This window comes from Myotis brandtii, unplaced genomic scaffold (genome assembly GCF_000412655.1).
Source record: "Myotis brandtii unplaced genomic scaffold, ASM41265v1 scaffold115, whole genome shotgun sequence".
Classification (NCBI taxonomy): Eukaryota; Metazoa; Chordata; class Mammalia; order Chiroptera; family Vespertilionidae; genus Myotis; species Myotis brandtii.
The window spans coordinates 19,088,051-19,096,583 of NW_005353967.1; the positions used below are offsets into that span (position 1 = coordinate 19,088,051).

Here is an 8,533-nt window from a genome sequence, read left to right on the forward strand (position 1 = left end):
TAACCGAGGCTTTAAGAAATGTACAGAAGCCCTAACTGGTTTGGCTCAGTGGATAGAGCGTCGGCCTGCCGACTAAAGAAATGTAGAGAAAACCCATTCCTAGAGTAAAGTTGGGTGATACATAGCTCTGTCAACCCATAATTTTGGAACCAGGCTTATTCATGACTCTCTTCCTTGTCCAGCTGCCATGCTAACTCACTCAGCTGAAGGATTAAAGACACTGGCCTTCCAATTAGGTCTATTCCTACCAGAAACACAAATAATCAGCCCATCAATAAGCAGACATTGACCATAAATTGTTCACTTGTGTAAATCTATGAACTCTTTCCAGTTGATATGCTAAATAAGTCTTCCCTAAGTACACAAACCAGCAAATGTTATTCACAGTAATATGAAATATATGAAAATCGTTTCTTCCTGATTATTCTACTTTGGGCTCTTCACTTTAAATTTTGAATTTGGACTGCAAGCAATTTGTTTTTGTCAGCAGTTCATTTATATACACAACTGCAACAGTGTCAAATTATTTCACTATAATACATTTGTCATACCATGAGCACTTTAACTTTTGATGCAATAAAAGAAGAACATGTCAACCAACCATCTGTCTGCCTTTTTTGTTTTAATCATTTAGTTCTACTATGTAGTTCTAAATTCTAAGTTTTTAAAAAATAATGTTTTAAGTAATGGTAAGATTTCAAATTTCTAGATTTCCTCCTCAATTTCACCAAGTCAGTGATCTTAAAATATCCTATGTCAAAGGATGAAAATCCTTTTGACTGAATATTTGTTAAGATAATTTGTAAAAGTCAGAACTGACTCTCCTCCAAGAATAAAGCAAGCCAAGCAAATACAATGGAACACCTTTATAATCTGTTGGAAAGGAAAACTCTGCTTACAGGCAGTATTTCATCTTTTTTTGTTGTTTAATGTATAAAATCTTATTTGATTTTAACTGTATTTAAAAAATTAAATTATAGGAAGGCCTACTTGAGTAATCAACCCTTTGTAAAACTAGCAATCTTATTCATGCGAAGACAAAACAACTCATCCAGCCAGGAAGGCACTGCAGATACCACTACACAGTTTTTTCTCTTAATAGACATCTTGGAACGAAAGATAGTTACTTAAGTGAAACATCAATAAATCATTGAGGTTGGCTAATATTTTATGTGCCCTTTGTAAATAAAGTAGGATTCAATTTACATAAAGGGGCGGGCAAAAAGAAGTTTATAGTTGTAAGCAAAACACAGAGTTAATAAAGCTATTGTAATAATCATAATCTGCATGTCTTTTTCCATATGAACTGTAGACCTACTTTTGCTCACCCCTGTAAATAGCATGGTAAGTATGTTAACATCTCCAGAACTAGATCTAATGACCATAAATTTCAACCAGTTAGGCAGAATTAACAAAATAGATTTACTATCAAAACTGGAGTTATTAGAACTCAGTATGCAACAGACTGCTGTATTTCAGAGGAAAGAGGGTAGAGGAAAATTAACCAATGAACTTATGTGCATACTACAGGCCTGGTGCATGAATTCGTGCATGGGTGGAGTCTCTCAGCCTGGCGGGCTATTGGGGTCGACTGGGGCCACAGGAGGTTGGCTGGGGGGAGGGGCCATGGGAGGTTGGCTGTGGGAGCGCACTGACAGCCAGGAGGCAGCTCCTGCGTTGAGTGTCTGCCCCCTGGCGGTCAGTGTGTGTCACAGCGACCGGTCAACTGGTTGTTTGGTCACTTAGGCTTTTGTATATATATATAGACTAGAGGCCCGATGCACGAAATTTGGGCCTCTACCTCGGCCCCGGCCGCAGCAGCTTCATCCAGAAGGTCATCCAGTCTAATTAGCATATTATGCTTTTATTATTATAGACATGCACAGCCCCTGGACAGACAATAGTGTGGGGAAGGCCTGGGGAGGGGACAGGAGTCGGGTAGAGGGTGTCAATGGGAGGGGGAAAAGGGAACATTGTAATACTTTCAACAATAAAGATAAATGCTAAAAAAAGAAAGAACTCAAGGGATTTAAATCTTCAGAACTTGAAGATGATAAGGACAATAGTATTGTTAATGTAAAAATATTCAAACCTCTAAAGAATTTTTGTGAGTTTATTTGAGCCAAACTGAGTAGAATCTCAATGGTTTGGGATAATTCTCCAGAGAATGGTGGTTTTTCGCCTTGTTTTATATATTATAATCAAAAGAGGAGCCATAAGTGGGTTACATGAAATCCATTGGTGATAGATTAGGGAGGCAGGAGAAAGCAAAAGGGGGAGGAGGGTAGGGAACCTCTGGGATTGGATAAAAAATAAAATAATAGATGGGCACTTCTTTTACTTAGGTGGGTGCAGGATAGCTAACAGTCAACAATTAACATGATAACAATAACAATGAAGGAATTTATGGGCTCTGTCCTAGAGCCCCGAGGGGTCTGGAAAAAGGAAAGTTACAAGTTACAGACATTTCATAGGTGTGTTATCTTACATGCAAAAAGACAACAGGCTCAGTTAAGATAAAGACTGACCTTGTGCCCTGCCTGGTTTGGCTCAGTGGATAGAGCATTGGCCTACAGACTAAGGGGTCCCGGGTTAGATTCCAATCAAGGGCACATGCCCGGGTTTCGGGCTTGATCCCCAGTAGGGGGCATGGAGGAGGCAGCCAATCAATGATTCTCATCACTGATGTTTCTCTCTCTCTCCATCTCTCCCTTCCTCTCTGAAAAAAAAAAAATGACCTGGTCAGGGAAGATACCAGTTTAGGACATGACTACCTACCATAACTGCTTTTTAGTTAAAGTTTTAATTTCAGACCATCCTTTGTGGTTACTGTAGATCTTTGAGTTTGCAAAACTGCCATGCAGGCCTTCTCTGAGCTTGTCAGGTTAGCATGTGGCCCCTTTAGTCCACAGTATGCCATAGAAATCACTAGTGGATTGTATTTTCATGCCTGAAACTTTAGACTCCTAAGCACAAGAGAAAGGAATACAATGAGGAAAGTCTGTACCTCTTCATAATATGCCAACATTTCAGCATCTCAAACTAAAACATGTTTGACATTTCAAACTCCAGCATTTCAACTTTCTTCAGTAAGTCATACTTTATATTTAAAAAGGCTCACAATAAATACCTTTTGGTAGTATATTACACTGAAAGGTTGAGAATTATTTCACAATTTAATATTAGTTATATACTTGTGATACTGTTAGTTTTCACTGGCCTTATCTCACCAACTAAATTCTAAGTTTCTTAAAGGCAAAGTAAAAATCTTATAATTATTTTGTATTTTTGTGCTGAAAACACAGAAGAATGAACTATAATCCCAAATTTACAAATAAAGATGTCTTTGAAGAGTAGAAGAGAAATTTAAGAAATCCTGATTGTTAAGTTCATTCAACACCTATGTGACAATTCCGAGTCAATTTACCCTAATCACAGGAAAGACTCAAGCAATGCTGACAATAACTGTAATGCAGTACAACACAACAGAGATACCAGAGCAGGTTTTCCGTCTGTATAAGGGCCTCTGGATCAGTCATGCTTTTACTTTTCAGTACACTGGCTAAGGACACAGTAAATGTTAGTAGAATCTGAATCATTCAATTGAATAAAGGACCTGGAAATACTTATTAAGCAAAATTATGAGCTGAACGCTTTGCTAAGCAGCTTCATATAAATTATACCATTTAATATTAGGTGATTGTGTGAGAGATTCCTCTATACAATATTCAACAAACAGTCATTGAGTCACTATGTAATCTGAGAATACTGAATGAGATAAAGTTATCAATGAGAAATACTAGGACAAGTAAAAACGAAGTGGAGCAAGCTTTGAACACTGAAACTATAAAAGTGCTGAATGAAAAAATTACAAAAATATGGTATACCAGTGGTTCTCAACCTTCTGGCCCTTTAAATACAGTTCCTCATGTTGTGACCCAACCATAAAATTATTTTCGTTGCTACTTCATAACTGTAATGTTGCTACTGTTATGAATCATAATGTAAATATCTGATATGCAGGATGGTCTTAGGCGACCCCTGTGAAAGGGTCGTTCGACCGCCAAAGGGGTCGCGACCCACAGGTTGAGAACCGCTGGTATAGACCCTAATTAAAATGAGTAATAAATAAAAATGGAAACAGTCACACACAAAAAAACAAAACAAGTTTAGAAGCTCCTATTAAGTGACATCTGGGGCTGGTTTTCTTCATTTTTAATAAACTCAAGAACATTCCTATAAAAAGGTTATGCTCATTCAGCTGCACTTCTGTATCCTTCCTTAAAGAGAGAAAAAGTAGTGGAGCTATATTTAGATTTTCTGTAATTACAGACAAACTACAGACCCACATAATCTTCCTAGGAGACGCCAGTGGAAAACACTAATGTTAAAGTTAAAGGGTTATATGAAATGTAATTTTCATGGCTGATGTTATAATAAAATTGACAATAAATAAAATTTAAGTTAAAAATAAGCAAGGCTTTACTAATGCAATGAAAATACACTGATGTAGTACTGACTATATCTTAACTACACAGGAAAACATGTAATCTAAACAAATGAGAAGTCCACCCCAATTTCAGCAGGGACTAAAAATGCTACCTTTCAAGGTGTTTCAGATGGCACTCCACTGATAAGTTACTGGTTGCTAAGGTCAGCTTTTAATTGTTAAACCTAATGGCCTCTTTTCAGCCTTTATTCTATTTGCCCTCACTATGCAATTCCTAACATAGTTAACTATTTCCTCTTAACTTTCCTCCTAGCTTCTTTTTCTTTTTTTAATCTTCCTCTGGTTTCCTACCCCTCTGAGCACTGTTTCTCTTCCTAGTTCTTCTTCCATTCACACCTTAAGTGTAGGGACTTGTCTAAACTGCCTTTTCTTCTAACAAGAAAAGTTCTCCCTGGATGATTTTATCCATTCCTGTGCTTTAATTACCACCTACAATTCTAAATGTTGGTGCCCTAATCTGTATCTCAGCTGAAAATGCATTTTCTTTTGCAGTTCTCCTGGTTTCTACAAACTTTGTCTGAAGAACTCCCCCTTTCCTCCACCTAACAAAAACCTTCTCAGCCTTTAAGACTTAAAATGTCACCAACTCAGTGAAACTTTCACCAACTTTTCAAAATAGTGTTAGTTAATATTCTAGTTTAGAAATCACTTATCTCACAAAATAGGCAAGCATTATCATGGAGATCAAGGAACTTGAACAAGGCAATATTACAAGTGGAAACCATTAACTTAAATCCAGATCTTCTCACTCTAAGTCCAATGCTCTTTCTAATACACTGAGTTGCTCTCAAAAGAAACAAGATTAGAAAACTTAGTCTTACTATTCTTAAGAAAATGTCATTGGTCTTGTCGTTTCTTTCCAGAAATTAATTCCTAAATAAATGTTTAATCCAGAAATAAAATTATTAAAATTATTTTTAAATTATACACACACAGCCAAATGGTAAAGATAAAAAAAGAGCTTCATTAACTTAAAGAAAAAAATGATTTAGGAAAAAACTAAAAGCAATAAAAGTTTACAACAGTCTCAAAACAAAGGAATACAAAAAATTTAATTCTTTACATATTAAATGAAGAAACTGAAAATCTTGAAGCCAATAATCTAATACAGACTTGGTTAAGCAATAAATGATATATAGGATCTTTCATAAAACCACCTAAAACTCCATAATTATGGTTTTGTTTAAAGGGGAGAGGGAATAAATAAGACTAATAAATGTGATTAAATTTAGAAAACAAAAATCATCAATAATCCTGTGACTAGGAAGTGATTAGGCATGCTGGAGATGGTCAGTGAAGGATCAAAGACAGAGCTCTAGAACAAGAGGCCACAGAGCAGAATACTGGAAGGAGTCAGAGAGTTGAAACATTTTGCAACCATTATGAAAAGACTGGTTCAGGAGATTCATCAATGGTTGCTAAATACAGGGGTAGTGAATTTAATGAGAAGCAAGATATCTGCATGGTCTCAAAGTGTCCCCCCACAAACAGATTATGGGGGGGGGGGGAAATAATGGACAACTGGACAAATTATCATGAAGACGGGTATCCTATGCCTCTGGATGTAATAGTCTGAGAAGGCCGCATCAGCTATGGTACCACTATAGCTAGGGATACATAACATGAATCTAAACAAGAAGAAAAAACACCAGTAAACCCAAATTGATTACCATGCTATAAAATAATTGGCTTGCATTTTTCAAATGCCAAGTTAATGAAAAACAAAGACTAAGGAACTAGACCAGATTAAAGAGATTACATAGATTAGACAACTAAATGAAATACATGATCCTGGACAGGATCCTGTACTAGAAGGGAAAAAATGCTAAAATAAAAAATTATTTATTGGAACAAATGACAATGCTGGATTACAGATTGTAGACTGTATTGATGCTAAATTTCCTAAATATAACAGTACTGTGGTTGTGCAAGAAAATATCTTCATTCTTAAAAAATACACACTAAGGTAAAGGGACATGAAGTATACAACCTAGTCTCCAATGGCTCAGAAAACATAATGTGAATGTATGTGTATGGAGAGAGAGAGAGAGGAAGAGAGAGAGAGGAGAGGGAGAGAGAGAGAGAGAGAGAGAGCAATGTAGCACATCTTAAAAAATTGTTGAGTCTGCATAGAAGGAAGTTTTCTGTATTATACCTGATTAGGCATCTTGGAAATGGTCAGTGAAGGATCATCACTTTTTGTAAATCTGAAACCATTTCAGAGTAAATCATCAAAAATTAGAGAAGAGGAACAGGGTAAGCTTTTACGCTTTTTACATAAATTTTGTCATTTGGCTTTTTTTTTTCTAAGCAAGAAATATCACCATTTTATGAGAGAATATAGGCTCAAAAAAGATTAAGTGACCACTTCCAGAACAGGAGTCTCCTTGTTTCTATACAACTCCATTATGTTGCAATTCATTGGCCAATATGTTTCTAATTCCTGAAAGCTTCAAGTTCACACTGTCTACAGCTACTACTCAAAATCTTCAACTTTTAATGAGTTGTAAGGCTTCTCTAATAAAAGCACTATAAATTTCAGCAAATAGAATAGCATATCCAAGGGCTTGAGAAAGTAGCATATCCTAGTGTCTAGGTGCAAATTCAGTCAGTGCAGTGTTCTAGCGTGTGTGTGTGTGTGTGTGTGTGTGTGTGTGTGTGTGTGTGTGTGAGAGAGAGAGAGAGAGAGAGATAGATCTTGAGCAAATTAATCATTTGTGCTCCATTTCCTAAATGGCAAAGTGGGATCAAAGAAGTATCTGGTACCAAGCAATAGAATTGTTAGGCACACTGAATGAGATAATAAAGGTAAAGTATTATGTACAAATGTAAAAGCACTGAATAAAGTTTAGCTATTTTTATTTTAATTCAACCTGTTTAAGTCACCTCAACTGGTCATAGTCAAAGTCATACATTTTTCCCCCCAATATCTGACAAAATAGGATATCAGAGGCTCTAAGAGGAAAACATCTTAGATATTCACAAACCCGAAAAGTAATTAATTGTAAGCAAATCACATTCAAAACAGACTGATGCAGACTTATGGATTAATTCAACAGCTGAAACCTTTTGCTAATAAAGCTGTAGAGCTGCAGCAAGCTCCTTGTTAAAACAATCCATCATCTAAGTGCACAGATGAAAAGAAATTAGTTATCTTACTGTTAAATTTTTCTAACCTCAGAATAAGGAAAAAAACAAAACGAAAAAAACCCTGCATTTTATATGCTGCATTTAAGATTTCAATCAGCTTCATACAGTCAAAATTTAATCCCAATTTCAACTCCTAGCACTGCCCTCTCTTGTTAGTAAAATTTAAATTAAAATTTAATTATCTGCTTTGGCACCTCCAAAGTCAGGAGCACAGGTACTTTACCTTAATTTAACATGAATCCAGTGACAACCTATTATGTGACCAAAGTGTTTAGTACTGACAGATTAAAAATAAGAAAACATGTAAAAATGATGACAATAAAATGTAAAGTTACTATGATTCTGTAAGTTTAAACCCCCCTCCCAAAACAAAACCATCTGGAAACCATTTTTCGGTGGTACTTAAATTTATTTCTCCTTAACTTTTTAAAAACAAAGTGTATATTGTTTAGTGTTCATTTTTACAAAACCACATTATTAATTTATAAAATTTTAGGTTTGTTCATCATAACACTAAATACTCTCCAATCATATGCGTATTACTGGTTGCGACTGGAGGGGGGTCTGCAGGGCAAAGGCTATTGTCCGAGAACATCAATGTCTGCACAGTCTGCCCGCTCACCGACGCCTGAACCCCTCCTTGCTTCCACTCCAGGAGTTTCCCGTAAGCAACACTCACACTCCCGCTCTCCCCCTCACCTCCCCGAACACGCCAATGTGCGAATCTCTCTCCAACTCTGATCAAACAAGCAGTCAACCGCCTACAAGTGTTTATTCAAATTTCCGTGTCCCAGACCAACTCAGTCTCCGGGATGGAACTGAAGCTCTCCAAACGGTTCTTCTTTCACTCAAGTTTGAAAATTGCTAGAGACC

At 36.4% G+C, this 8,533-nt stretch overlaps 1 protein-coding gene across 7 annotated transcripts in view; it reads right to left on the reverse strand.

Moving 5' to 3' along the window:
- Positions 1-8,533, reverse strand: part of AP3B1 (adaptor-related protein complex 3, beta 1 subunit) — a 188,961-nt gene that overhangs the window by 179,930 nt on the left and 498 nt on the right. The gene's annotated exons all lie outside the window — the stretch shown is intronic.